Below are 14,442 nucleotides of genomic sequence, written 5' to 3' on the forward strand. Positions count from 1 at the left end.
CTGTAACTATTTTTTCCAGAGAGAGCAATGGCTAGGAAAGGATGTGTTAAAGTTATCACATCAATTTCAATGAAGTAACTTGTAAAGTTTAGTCTATATTTTTAAAAACCATCCTAAAATGTTTAGTCCAAACAATCAGTAAGTCTTCAAATCTTTAAGACAAGGTATTTGTCTGGCTGGATGCTGAAAAAGTGGAATTAAAAGGATAGTTATTCGAGACATCTGAATTTACCGATCTTATGAAATTTGTTAAAGTCACTCTACCAGAAATACTTGATATGCCTCCAGATGGTACAGAGATTATAGTGGAAAGGGTGCACAGGCTGGGTACTAATAAAAAAAAAGATAATTCTATGAAATGTAAAAGACCAGTACTAGTAAAGTTATTAAATTTTCAGGATAAACAGAGAGAATATTATCCTATTATAGGAAAAAACCCATGGTAGAGATTAACAAAGAGCGTATCCTTTTATTTTCAGACTATTCTGCACATACAGTTAATAAGAGGAGATCTATGGCTCCTTGGTGTACACAGCTAATTAATGCAGGCTTTCAAGTCACAATGATCTATCCTGCAAAAATAAAAATCTTTTTAAATAATAACGTAGTAACGTTAAACACAGTAGAGGAAGTTAGACAATTTATGGAAAATAATAAACCTCAGTAGAATAATGCATATTACTTTCTGCTTAATGAACGGTTCTCCGGGTTGGCTGGTTTGCACCGTCTGTTTATCTTTGTGTTTTTTTTTTTTTTTTTCCCTTGCTCTTTCTGTCTGGTCTGTTGTTTTTCTCCCTTGTATCTCCCTTCTTCCTCTGCTCCCCATGGCTGTTACTCCCTGCTGGTCTCCAACAGGAGTGAGAGTTTGTCTCAATAATAAATGCAGGAAGCAGAGAAATTGAGAATAGGCTGGATTGGGGAGGTGCTGGCGACTCCAGCAGTGAAAAGAAAGAGGAGTGGCATGCATTTTCAATAAGGAATTAGACTTCCAGCTTATATCCCAGTACAGAGATGTGGAGGGAAGATATTTGATTTTAGAAATAGATATTAATGAATGCCACTATACGCTATGTAATCTATATGCACCAAACGAATGTTGGTCAGACTTTTGGGACGGGCTATACTCAAAATTAATTAGTTCAATAGACTCGCAATTGATTATAGGTGGGGATTTCAATAGTGTGTTTGTCCCCCAGCTGGAAAGATTAAGGACTAGTGGATCATATAGGTCTAGGAAGGAGGCTAAGATATTGACCTCTTTTCTGAAAGGTCTCAAACTAAGGGATATATGAAGAAGTCAACACCCTGATGAGAAAATGTTCACATGTGAATCTAAGACATTTCGTACATTCTCAAGAATAGATATGTTTTTGGTGACTGAAAGGCTTTTGCATCTAGAAATTAAGACGGATATTAAAAACATAATCTTATCAGATCACGCCATTATTTCTATGTCTATCCAGCTGGGGAATAAAAGAGATACTCTATGTGGTAAATTTTTCTTTCCTTCCTTTTTACACTCCAATAATCACTTTAGAAACTGGCTGATTCAAAAATGAAGGGAGTATGCTGTGTTAAATAGCGAATATCTTCCCAAAATAGAAATATTCTGGGAGGCCGCAAAGGCCTTCCTTAGAGGTGAAATAAAGGCATATATGGTTAAAAGGAAAAGAAAGGTAAAAGCTAGGGAACTCCAACTAACAAATTGCCTTAAAAACAAATTTATAAAATATATTGATAATCCCAATAGGGAGAATTGGGCTACATATCAGAAGGCCAAAAAAGAAAGGGAGATATTTCTAAACCAAAACCTGTTACAAGAAGATCTTAAAAATAAAGCCACATATGGTACCTTTTCTCGTAAAACAGCAAAAATGCTTGCAAATATCTCCAAAAGTAATCAGAAAAATAATTATATAGGCTTAATTATATCTGACGATAAAAAATGTAATATCCCAAAGGATATCAATAGGCAATTCTATCTATTCTTTCAAAAACTCTACTCCCCTGTAGAAGTTAATCAGGAGGCGAAAAGAAGGTTTTGGAATAGTATTGAAATTCCTAAAATATCCACGGCTCAGTTGAATATAATGAATAAGGAGATTACACTGGAAGAGATCTTAAGGCTATTAAAGAGTCAACTCTAGGGAAGGCGCCAGGCCCCGATCAATTGCTGATTGAATTTTTCAAAGTGCTATCAGAGGAGATTGCCCCCACACTGACTAAACTATTTCATAACTATTTTTTGTCCCATCTCAAACCCTCTCAAAATTTCACGGCATCTAATATCACACTCATTTTAAAGAAAGGTAAGGATTCAAACGTAATGGACTCATATAGACCAATTTCACTCCTCAACAGTGATTATAAAATATTAGCGAATATATTAGCGTGCCGCCTTAAAAAGATTATAGGAGATGTCATCCATCCAGACCAAACGGGACTCATACCAGGTAGAACGGCGCAAAAAAATATAAGAAAGGCTATGATGATAATAGAATATATACTAACATCCCATAGGACAGGGTCAGGCACAAAGCAAGACTTTGCTCTACTAACGGTTGATGCAGAAAAAGCCTTCGACTCTGTCCTATGGGACCATTTATTAACAACACTTAATAACTTCTGTTTTTCAGGGCATTTTTATACCTATATCTCCTTGCTATATCAAAATCCAATTTCCTATCTTCGTATAAATAATATTCTCTCTTCTCCTATTACTCTATGTAAAGGAACAAGACAGGGGTGTCCCCGTTCACCGTTACTTTTCAATCTAGCCATTGAACCTTTAGCTATTAAGAGCAGAGAAATATTGGAGGGTATTAAGATAAAACAACACAAAGTGACATTATCATTATACGCCGATGATATCCTATTTTATATAAAGAACTCTACTAAAAACATTCCAGTTTTAGTAGATATCTTAGCGGAGTTTGGTAAATTTGCCGGTTACAGAGTCAATCTCTCCAAGTCTGAGATCTTGTGGGTAATAAAAAATAAGAATAGCTTCTTAGAGAATCCTTTTAAACTAAGTGACAAGTATATTAAATATTTAGGAATATATCTGTCGAGAAATCCAGAAGAGTGGTATGATATAAATTTTACTCCTATATGGAAGAAGTGTCTTTCTGAGATGCAGAAGTGGAGTAGATTGCCTCTGTCACTTTCGGCAAAGATAGCACTAATCAAAATGCGAATTCTCCCCAAAATTTTATTTGTTATTCAGAATATCCCCACATTTCTACGTAAGGTGGATATTAAAAAGTTTAACTCAGGCTGTTTCCGCTTTCTCTGGGCCTCTAAAAAACTGAGTATTGCTCTAGCAAGATTAATGCACCCAAAAGATATGGGTGGATTTGCACTACCGAACTTGGTAAACTATAATTTAGCATGCTTTGCCAGAATTGCCCTAGACCGGCTGACTACAGCCAACTACGTGACTAGCTCTGAGATAGAAGAAAATATAATGTTTCCCTATGTCCCCAAGGCACTCTTACATGTCTCCAATCATATAAAGATATGAGAAGTTACACTAAAATATACAATTCAGAATGTAATTATTGCATGGCACAAAATTTGTAAGTTATTGGAGATAAACCACACACTCTCTAAGCATTTACCGATTAAAGGAAATCCGGACTTTGAAAGCGGATGTATATCCCCTGCCTTCAGAAAATGGTCACTAAAAAATCTTAATCTCCTGATTCAAATGGTAGATCCGGTCTCCAACCATATAAAAACATTCGAATCCCTAACCAGAGAGTTTAATTTAGACAGGAGTTCATTTTTTGCCTATTTACAAACTAGACATTTCTATTATAATCAGAAAGCTCTGGAAGGGGATATCTGGACACTGGGTCCATTGGACACTATTATTAGTAGATTTTCTAGGGGGAACATTCCATCTCATCCATTTATAGATTGTTAACACTTAAGGATGCATAAGCTAGGGTAAATAGCCTTTTCTGTATTTGGAAATTAGACTTTCCCGAAATTGATTTGGAATTTTTTCAAGAAAGCTTTATTAGAGTAAGAAAGTTCTCAAGTAATATGGCAATTAGAGAAGCTCATTTGAAACTCTTGAATAGAGCCTATCTGACTCCTGGTAGGATGGGTAGATAGAAAGGGGATATGGCCTGCTATAGATGTAAATTTCCCCCGGCTGATCTATTCCACATGTTTTATGCATGTCCAAAAACTGTTAAGTTATGGACGCAAGTGGAATACTGGTTAAATAGATTTTTTGCCAGATAGGGTATCACTTAAGCCATCAGATATTTTTAATACAGTTATCTTACTAGTTAGACAGATGATTTTAAGAGTATGGAAGGATAAAAATGTGCCTGGTATAGCTTCGGTTATTCGCAATATTCAATATCAAATGGTGCTAGAACAATATGATCCACTAATCTTGAAGAAATTTGTTTTAAAAAATACCTTGCAAAATGGAACAAAGTAATACTGGGTCTGCCTAGAGAGGTTCAGCTACAGATTTTAGGATATTTTCGCAAGTCACTAGACTTTTTACTATTAATACTATCAGATAGATATCTCGATTTTTGGAGACAATATTTATTTTGAGGTCGGGGGAAGGAGGGAGAGCACGGGAGACACATAACTCTTGTTTGTTTTGTTTTTTTTTCTCTTTCCCCCGAAAGAAAAGCATCTTAAATGTAATATAATTTAATATATTGAACCTTTTATCCTAACGTCTGTTAAAATCCATTATAGAGTGAGACCTTCTATATAAATATCTTTGATTATAAAAGTCTACCACTATAAAGTCTTTTTTCCCTTGGTATGGTATACGCTTTGTTTTGTGTGGCCTTGTAGGCATAAGCCCTATTATAGTTTACAAAGACTGGTCAAGATATAGCTCAGATAACGATGTTAGTGATAGCTATGATATCAAATAAATTGTCAAGTGTCTTTTAAAGATTTATCTACTTTAGGGTTCTTATAACGTTGCCCTTTGATAACGTAACACATGGTAAGGTATGTTATGTACGCTATGATATCCTTTTCTGATCGTATTAATAAAATTAAGCATGGGAAGATAAAGGAAAAACAGAATTTATGTTTACCTGATAAATTACTTTCTCCAACGGTGTGTCCGGTCCACGGCGTCATCCTTACTTGTGGGATATTCTCTTCCCCAACAGGAAATGGCAAAGAGCCCAGCAAAGCTGGTCACATGATCCCTCCTAGGCTCCGCCTTCCCCAGTCATTCGACCGACGTAAAGGAGGAATATTTGCATAGGAGAAATCATATGATACCGTGGTGACTGTAGTTAGAGAAATTAAATCATCAGACCTGATTAAAAAACCAGGGCGGGCCGTGGACCGGACACACCGTTGGAGAAAGTAATTTATCAGGTAAACATAAATTCTGTTTTCTCCAACATAGGTGTGTCCGGTCCACGGCGTCATCCTTACTTGTGGGAACCAATACCAAAGCTTTAGGACACGGATGATGGGAGGGAGCAAATCAGGTCACCTAGATGGAAGGCACCACGGTTTGCAAAACCTTTCTCCCAAAAATAGCCTCAGAAGAAGCAAAAGTATCAAATTTGTAAAATTTGGTAAAAGTGTGCAGTGAAGACCAAGTCGCTGCCTTACATATCTGATCAACAGAAGCCTCGTTCTTGAAGGCCCATGTGGAAGGCACAGCCCTAGTGGAATGAGCTGTGATTCTTTCAGGAGGCTGCTGTCCGGCAGTCTCATAAGCCAATCTGATGATGCTTTTAAGCCAAAAAGAGAGAGAGGTAGAAGTTGCTTTTTGACCTCTCCTTTTACCAGAATAAACAACAAACAAGGAAGATGTTTGTCTGAAATCCTTTGTAGCCTCTAAATAGAATTTTAAAGCACGAACTACATCCAAATTGTGCAACAAACGTTCCTTCTTTGAAACTGGATTCGGACACAAAGAAGGCACAACTATCTCCTGGTTAATATTTTTGTTAGAAACAACTTTCGGAAGAAAACCAGGTTTAGTACGCAAAACCACCTTATCTGCATGGAACACCAGATAAGGAGGAGAACACTGCAGAGCAGATAACTCTGAAACTCTTCTAGCAGAAGAAATTGCAACCAAAAACAAAACTTTCCAAGATAATAACTTAATATCTACGGAATGTAAGGGTTCAAACGGAACCCCTTGAAGAACTGAAAGAACTAAATTGAGACTCCAAGGAGGAGTCAAAGGTTTGTAAACAGGCTTGATTCTAACCAGAGCCTGAACAAAAGCCTGAACATCTGGCACAGCCGCCAGCTTTTTGTGAAGTAAAACAGATAAAGCAGAAATCTGTCCCTTCAAAGAACTTGCAGATAATCCTTTCTCCAAACCCTCTTGTAGAAAGGATAGAATTTTAGGAATTTTTACCCTGTTCCATGGGAATCCTTTCGATTCGCACCAACAGATATATTTCTTCCATACTTTATGGTAAATTTTTCTAGTTACAGGCTTTCTAGCCTGAATAAGAGTATCAATGACAGAATCTGAGAACCCACGCTTTGATAAAATCAAGCGTTCAATCTCCAAGCAGTCAGTTGGAGTGATGCCAGATTCGGATGTTCGAACGGACCTTGAACAAGAAGGTCCCGTCTCAAAGGTAGCTTCCATGGTGGAGCCGATGACATATTCACCAGGTCTGCATACCAAGTTCTGCGTGGCCACGCAGGAGCTATCAAGATCACCGAAGCCCTCTCTTGATTGATCCTGGCTACCAGCCTGGGAATGAGAGGAAACGGTGGGAACACATAAGCTAGGTTGAAGGTCCAGGGCGCTACTAGTGCATCTACTAGAGTCGCCTTGGGATCCCTGGATCTGGACCCGTAGCAAGGAACCTTGAAGTTCTGACGAGACGCCATCAGATCCATGTCTGGAATGCCCCATAATTGAGTTATTTGGGCAAAGATTTCCGGATGGAGCTCCCACTCCCCCGGATGAAATGTCTGACGACTCAGAAAATCCGCTTCCCAATTTTCCACTCCTGGGATGTGGATTGCAGACAAGTGGCAGGAGTGAAGCTCCGCCCATTGAATTACTTTGGTCACTTCTTCCATCGCCAGGGAACTCCTTGTTCCCCCCTGATGGTTGATATATGCAACAGTCGTCATGTTGTCCGATTGAAACCTTATGAATTTGGCCTTTGCTAGTTGAGGCCAAGCCTTGAGAGCATTGAATATCGCTCTCAGTTCCAGAATGTTTATCGGGAGAAGAGATTCTTCCCGAGACCATAGACCCTGAGCCTTCAGGTGATTCCAGACCGCGCCCCAGCCCACCAGGCTGGCGTCGGTCGTTACAATGACCCACTCTGGTCTTCTGAAGCTCATCCCTTGGGACAGGTTGTCCAGGGTGAGCCACCAACCGAGTGAATCTCTGGTCCTCTGATCTACTTGGATCGTCGGGGACAAATCTGTATAATCCCCATTCCACTGTCTGAGCATGCACAGTTGTAATGGTCTTAGATGAATTCGCGCAAAAGGAACTATGTCCATTGCCGCAACCATCAAACCTATTACTTCCATGCACTGCGCTATGGAAGGAAGAAGAACAGAATGAAGTACTTGACAAGAGCTTAGAAGTTTTGATTTTCTGGCTTCTGTCAGAAAAATCTTAATTTCCAAGGAGTCTATTATTGTTCCCAAGAAGGGAACTCTTGTTGACGGAAATAGAGAACTTTTTTCTACGTTCACTTTCCACCCGTGAGATCTGAGAAAGGCTAGGACAATGTCCGTATGAGCCTTTGCTTGTGGTAGGGACGACGCTTGAATCAGTATGTCGTCCAAGTAGGGTACTACTGCAATGCCCCTTGGCCTTAGCACCGCTAGAAGGGACCCTAGTACCTTTGTGAAAATTCTTGGAGCAGTGGCTAGTCCGAATGGAAGTGCCACAAACTGGTAATGCTTGTCCAGAAAGGCGAATCTTAGGAACCGATGATGTTCCTTGTGGATAGGAATATGTAGATACGCATCCTTTAAATCCACCGTGGTCATGAATTGACCTTCCTGGATGGTAGGAAGAATTGTCCGAATGGTTTCCATCTTGAACGATGGGACCTTGAGAAATTTGTTTAGGATCTTGAGATCCAAAATTGGCCTGAATGTTCCCTCTTTTTTGGGAACTATGAACAGATTGGAGTAAAACCCCATCCCTTGTTCTCCTAATGGAACAGGATGAATCACTCCCATTTTTAACAGGTCTTCTACACAATGTAAGAATGCCTGTCTTTTTATTTGGTCTGAAGACAATTGAGACCTGTGGAACCTTCCCCTTGGGGGTAGTTCCTTGAATTCCAGGAGATAACCTTGAGAAACTATTTCTAGCGCCCAAGGATCCTGAACATCTCTTGCCCAAGCCTGAGCGAAGAGAGATAGTCTGCCCCCCACCAGATCCGGTCCCGGATCGGGGGCCAGCATCTCATGCTGTCTTGGTAGCGGTAGCGGGCTTCTTGGCCTGCTTACCTTTGTTCCAGCCTTGCATCGGTCTCCAGGCTGGCTTGGTTTGAGAAGAATTACCCTCTTGCTTAGAGGATGTAGAATTTGAGGCCGGTCCGTTTCTGCGAAAGGGACGAAAATTTGTTTTATTTTTAGCCTTAAAAGACCTATCCTGAGGAAGGGCGTGGACCTTTCCCCCAGTGATGTCTGAAATAATCTCTTTCAAGTCAGGGCCAAACAGCGTTTTCCCCTTGAAAGGGATATTAAGCAATCTGTTCTTGGAGGACACATCCGCTGACCAAGACTTCAGCCAAAGCGCTCTGCGCGCCACAATAGCAAAGCCTGAATTTTTCGCCGCTAATCTAGCTAATTGCAAAGTGGCGTCTAAGGTAAAAGAGTTAGCCAACTTAAGTGCTTGAACTCTGTCCATAACCTCCTCATAAGAGGATGCCTGATTGAGCGATTTTTCTAGTTCCTCGAACCAGAAACACGCTGCTGTAGTGACAGGAACAATGCATGAAATTGGTTGTAGAAGGTAACCTTGCTGAACAAACATCCTTTTAAGCAAACCCTCTAATTTTTTATCCATAGGATCTTTGAAAGCACAACTATCTTCTATAGGGATAGTGGTGCGTTTGTTTAGAGTAGAAACCGCCCCCTCGACCTTGGGGACTGTCTGCCATAAGTCCTTCCTGGGGTCGACCATAGGAAATAATTTCTTAAATATAGGGGGAGGGACAAAAGGTATGCCGGGCCTTTCCCATTCCTTATTTACAATGTCCGCCACCCGCTTGGGTATAGGAAAAGCTTCGGGGGGCACCGGGACCTCTAGGAACCTGTCCATCTTACATAATTTCTCTGGAATGACCAAATTGTCACAATCATCCAGAGTAGATAACACCACATAATTTCTCTGGAATGACCAAATTGTCACAATCATCCAGAGTAGATAACACCTCCTTAAGCAGAGCGCGGAGATGTTCCAATTTAAATTTAAATGTAATAACGTCAGGTTCAGCTTGTTGAGAAATTTTTCCTGAATCTGAAATTTCTCCCTCAGACAAAACCTCCCTAGCCCCTTCAGACTGGTGTAAGGGCATGACAGAACCATTATCATCAGCGTCCTCATGCTCTTCAGTATCTAAAACAGAGCAGTCGCGCTTTCGCTGATAAGTGGGCATTTTGGCTAAAATGTTTTTAATAGAATTATCCATTACAGCCGTTAATTGTTGCATAGTAAGGAGGATTGGCGCACTAGATGCACTAGGGACCTCCTGAGTGGGCAAGACTGGTGTAGACATAGAAGGAGATGATGCAGTACCATGCTTACTCCCCTCACTTAAGGAATCATTTTGGGCAACATTACTATCAGTGGCATCATTGTCCCTACTTTGTTTGTCACATTTATCACATATATTTAAATGGAGAGGAACCTTGGCTTCCGAACATACAGAACATCGTCTATCTGATAGTTCAGACATGTTAATAGGCATAAACTTGATAACAAAACACAAAAAACATTTTAAAATAAAACCGTTACTGTCTCTTTAAATTTTAAACTGAACACACTTTTTTACTGAATATACGCAAAAGTATGAAGGAAATGTTCAAAATTCACCAAAATTTCACCACAGTGTCATAAAGCCTTAAAAGTATTGCACACCAAATTTGAAAGCTTTAACTCTTAAAATAACGGAACCGGAGCCGTTTTTATATTTAACCCCTATACAGTCCCTGGTATCTGCTTTGCTGAGACCCAACCAAGCCCAGAGGGGAATACGATACCAAATGACGCCTTCAATAAGCTTTTTCAGTGGACCTGAGCTCCTGACACATGCATCTGCATGCCTTGCTTCTCAAAAACAACTGCGCATTAGTGGCGCGAAAATGAGGCTCTGCCTATGACTAGAAAAGGCCCCCAGTGAAAAAGGTGTCCAATACAGTGCCTGCCGTTTTTTTTAACAAAATTCCCAAGATTAAAATAACTCTCCAAAGTTATAAACCATTAAATATGCTTATAAAGTAATCGTTTTGGCCCAGAAAAATGTCTACCAGTCTTTAAAGCCCTTGTGAAGCCCTTTTATTCTTATATTGAAAATTAAGAAAATGGCTTACCGGATCCCATAGGGAAAATGACAGCTTCCAGCATTACCAAGTCTTGTTAGAAATGTGTCATACCTCAAGCAGCCAAAGTCTGCTCACTGTTTCCCCCAACTGAAGTTAATTCCTCTCAACAGTCCTGTGTGGAAACAGCCATCGATTTTAGTAACGGATGCTAAAATCATTTTCCTCTTACAAACAGAAATCTTCATCACTTTTCTGTTTCAGAGTAAATAGTACATACCAGCACTATTTTAAAATAACAAACTCTTGATAGAAGAATAAAAACTACATTTAAACACCAAAAAAACTCTGAGCCATCTCCGTGGAGATGTTGCCTGTGCAACGGCAAAGAGAATGACTGGGGAAGGCGGAGCCTAGGAGGGATCATGTGACCAGCTTTGCTGGGCTCTTTGCCATTTCCTGTTGGGGAAGAGAATATCCCACAAGTAAGGATGACGCCGTGGACCGGACACACCTATGTTGGAGAAATGTTGATTTCTTAAAAGGATGTTAATTGATATTGAAATGCCCCATGTTGATAAGTTTTGTTTAGCTACTGTGTTAATAGTAATAATCAAGGTATTATTTCCTGTTGCTTTTTCTTCTGTTATTTTTACTCTCTATTATTTTATCTGAACATAATTTATTTTTGAAAACAATAATAAAAAGATGTAAAAAAAAAAAAAAAAGGATACTTATTCATTGTTGTGTATAATGTTTAGTTATATGTAATGAAACAACTTTGCAATATACTTTCATTGCTTATTGACCCCCCCCCCCCCATTTCATGTAATGTAGCTCTGAAAATTTAGAATTTTCTAATATTTAGAACTTGAAATACACCCTTCTAATTTCCTAAGGCTAATCATGTTACATATATTTCCCCAATCGGCTTTAACTAATAACAACTGCAGTACAATTCAGTTTGTACTGCCGTTATGACAGTGGTTAGCCTTGTTGTCTGCAGACTAAAGCCCAGATTGGCACCTCCAAATAAGGCAAATGGTGGGTGGAGTTTGGCTATAGAGAAACAATTGCAGTAAAAATGATGTTAAAATGTTGACACTTGGATGATTGTTATTCTACAACAGCACAGCATAAATGTCTTGTAATTACAAGGTGTTTACTCTACCCGATATGTTCAGGGATGCTCTATTCTGTTATAAGAGGGAAAAACTTTAGCATAGGTGGGTTAGAAATGTACCTCTCCCCCATTTTTCTTTCTAATGGCACTGGCCAAGACCTATTATGTGCAACACTCTTTGTCCTACTATAAATTGATTTTAGAAAAGACAATTTGTGTGCAGCCATTCATTCCAGGAGTTAACTTTGGCACAATGTCCCTAAAAGGGACAATAATTCCATACTTATTACAAGGTTTCAAAACTATTCAATATCCAACAACGGATTCCTGAAACACCTTGAACTATAGGGACTGAACTGGAACATGGTATCCTTTACCTTTCTCCTTATGGCTTGTTAAGAAAGACGAAATCTTTAAGAACCTGTTATTTAATGAGTACCCAGTGCTATCTGAATGTTATACCTGGTGGGACAAACTGAGGTCGCATTCATCTAAAGCTCCACACCCTTCACCTATGGTTATACTTCAAATATTCACAGGTGACTATCCGGCCATCAAGTGGGACTATGGAAAACAAAAGGTATTAAATTAGTAAAACATCTCTAAAATTTAAAAAACCTCCCTAGATTTTAAACATCAACTAATTTTTTTCACTCTCTCTTTCAGATCTATACCTGGATCTGTGATTCCATAGGCAGCTATTTATTCTGCATATTCAATATCTGAACCTACCACTTAAGGTGAGCGATTCTTACAAACAAGCATCTTAAGTTTTTGATACAGACTTATAACAAGACTCTCCAAACTGGTGATAAACTCGGTACAATATTTTTTATAGCCTGACTTCTCTAAGGTGGACTCTGCATTTTGACTGTATTTTTACAAAAGCAATGCACAGCTCAAACACTTCAAATGTCACTTCAGGCAGATTCACGGTTTATACTTTACATCAGTGAGACTCCAAAAATTCCATTTATCCATTTACCATGTTTGGTGAAGGGGATGTGACCTAATGTGTAAACTTTCAGTTGTGGTATTACATGCAGGTTTAAAAACAGAATTGTAAGCTATCTAGGCTACATATTTTATTCTCTGAAAATGTATTGTTCCTACAAGATTTATATGGCATTCCAAACTCTACCGACAATTCTTATGTTATGGAAACAACCAACATCTCCAAACTGGGTAGATATTGTACCACCTATATCCTTTATTTGGAAAAAAATCTCCCCACCGTGGAGGTTCCCAATTGAAGTCCTACTGATATGCCACTATTAAAGTGACATTAATTCATGCAATTTTAAACAACTTTCCAATTAAATCTATTATAAAATTTGCTTTATTCTCTTGAAGAAGCAGCAAAGCCCTACTGGGCACTAGCTGAACACATCTAGTGAACCAATGACAAAAGGCATATTTTTTGAGCCACCAATTGGCAGCTAACTCCTGTAGTGCAGTGCTGCTCCTGAGCCAACCTAGGTATGCTGTGCAACAAAGGATACCAAGAGAATAAAGCAAACTAGATAATTTAAGTATACTGGAAAGTTGTTAAAAATTGCGTGCTATAGCCGATTCATGTACGTTCAATGTTTGTACTGTCACTTTAATGAATATGTCTTTATGATGTACTTTACTAAATATAGTACCACTGATCTTTCTGAAAAAAACTAACTAGATTTGTCTTCTGTTTAATTAAAATTATTATTTGACTCCTCTGATCTCTCAAGTTTATTAAATTCTTAACTTGTGTATACGTAAGTTAAATAAACTCATTAAAATTAGCAAAAATGTAATTATGCACATATAGGCTATATAACATGTTTTTACTAACACCTAATGTAACACATGACCATTAATAAAGAAAATAAATATTATTTCAATAACATTTTACTGAGTCAGACCAAGGGGTCAGACCAAGGGGCCAGAGCTGATGCTGTAGCGTCTAATACTTTTTCATCAAGTTTGTTCAAATGTCTCCTAAATAAGCTGTGTTTCAAGAAGTTCCATCTTTCCCAATTATAAGCCCACCATCAGAGCCATCTCAGTTTTAAAAGGGGGCTTATTTCCAGTGTTAGAAAATAAAGGGCATCTAAATGATGGCTAGCATGCCTATCTGCATATATGCAATTATAAAAAATATATCTTATTGGCACAGTCTAGGCCAGGGAATAACCAAACTAGCACTAAGTTTTGTCTTGGTCTATCCCCAGAAATGTTTAGAAATCAATAAAATAAAAATATTGAACTTAGATATTAGTCGGAGACTGACACTACCTGCACACGTAGTAAATGTTAGCTGAATGAATAAGTAAATGACTGAATAAAAAAGAAAGGACACTGGAAACTTCCTAGGGTCAAATAACCCAATTTCTTTAGCACTAGAATGTCCCTTTAATCGCTTGTTTATAATGGGCGGCTCTTCAAGAAAACATAACCATAGCATACATTTTGTCTTACCTGCCTTAATCTGTTTTCATTGATAACAGAATTTGCTTGGAGTAAAATAAGTTTAGGAGAACTATTACAACTACCCCCTATATCGTAATAAAATACAATATTAGTTTAATCACTCCAATCCAATTTTAATAAACTTTTTTTTTATTTAAATCAATTATCTGAGAAAAACAAACAAAAAAACCTCCCACCACAATACATGTAAACGTCAAACATGATCAAACAACATATTAGTAAACAATTCAGTTTCAAAAGAGATCGAGAAAAACGAAAAACACCATTAATAGGAAATGGAAGCAATGTTTACTGTATCATATTTAGATACTCAATTTTAATCTAGCCATGTCTAATGTTTGTACCAT

The 14,442-nt window shown here is 38.4% G+C and overlaps 1 protein-coding gene across 3 annotated transcripts in view; it reads right to left on the minus strand.

The window, feature by feature from the left end:
- ATXN7L1 (ataxin 7 like 1) overlaps nucleotides 1-14,442 on the minus strand; it is a 746,759-nt gene that overhangs the window by 141,852 nt on the left and 590,465 nt on the right. The gene's annotated exons all lie outside the window — the stretch shown is intronic.

The sequence above is a fragment of the Bombina bombina genome, chromosome 6, assembly GCF_027579735.1.
Source record: "Bombina bombina isolate aBomBom1 chromosome 6, aBomBom1.pri, whole genome shotgun sequence".
In the NCBI taxonomy this organism is placed as follows: Eukaryota; Metazoa; Chordata; class Amphibia; order Anura; family Bombinatoridae; genus Bombina; species Bombina bombina.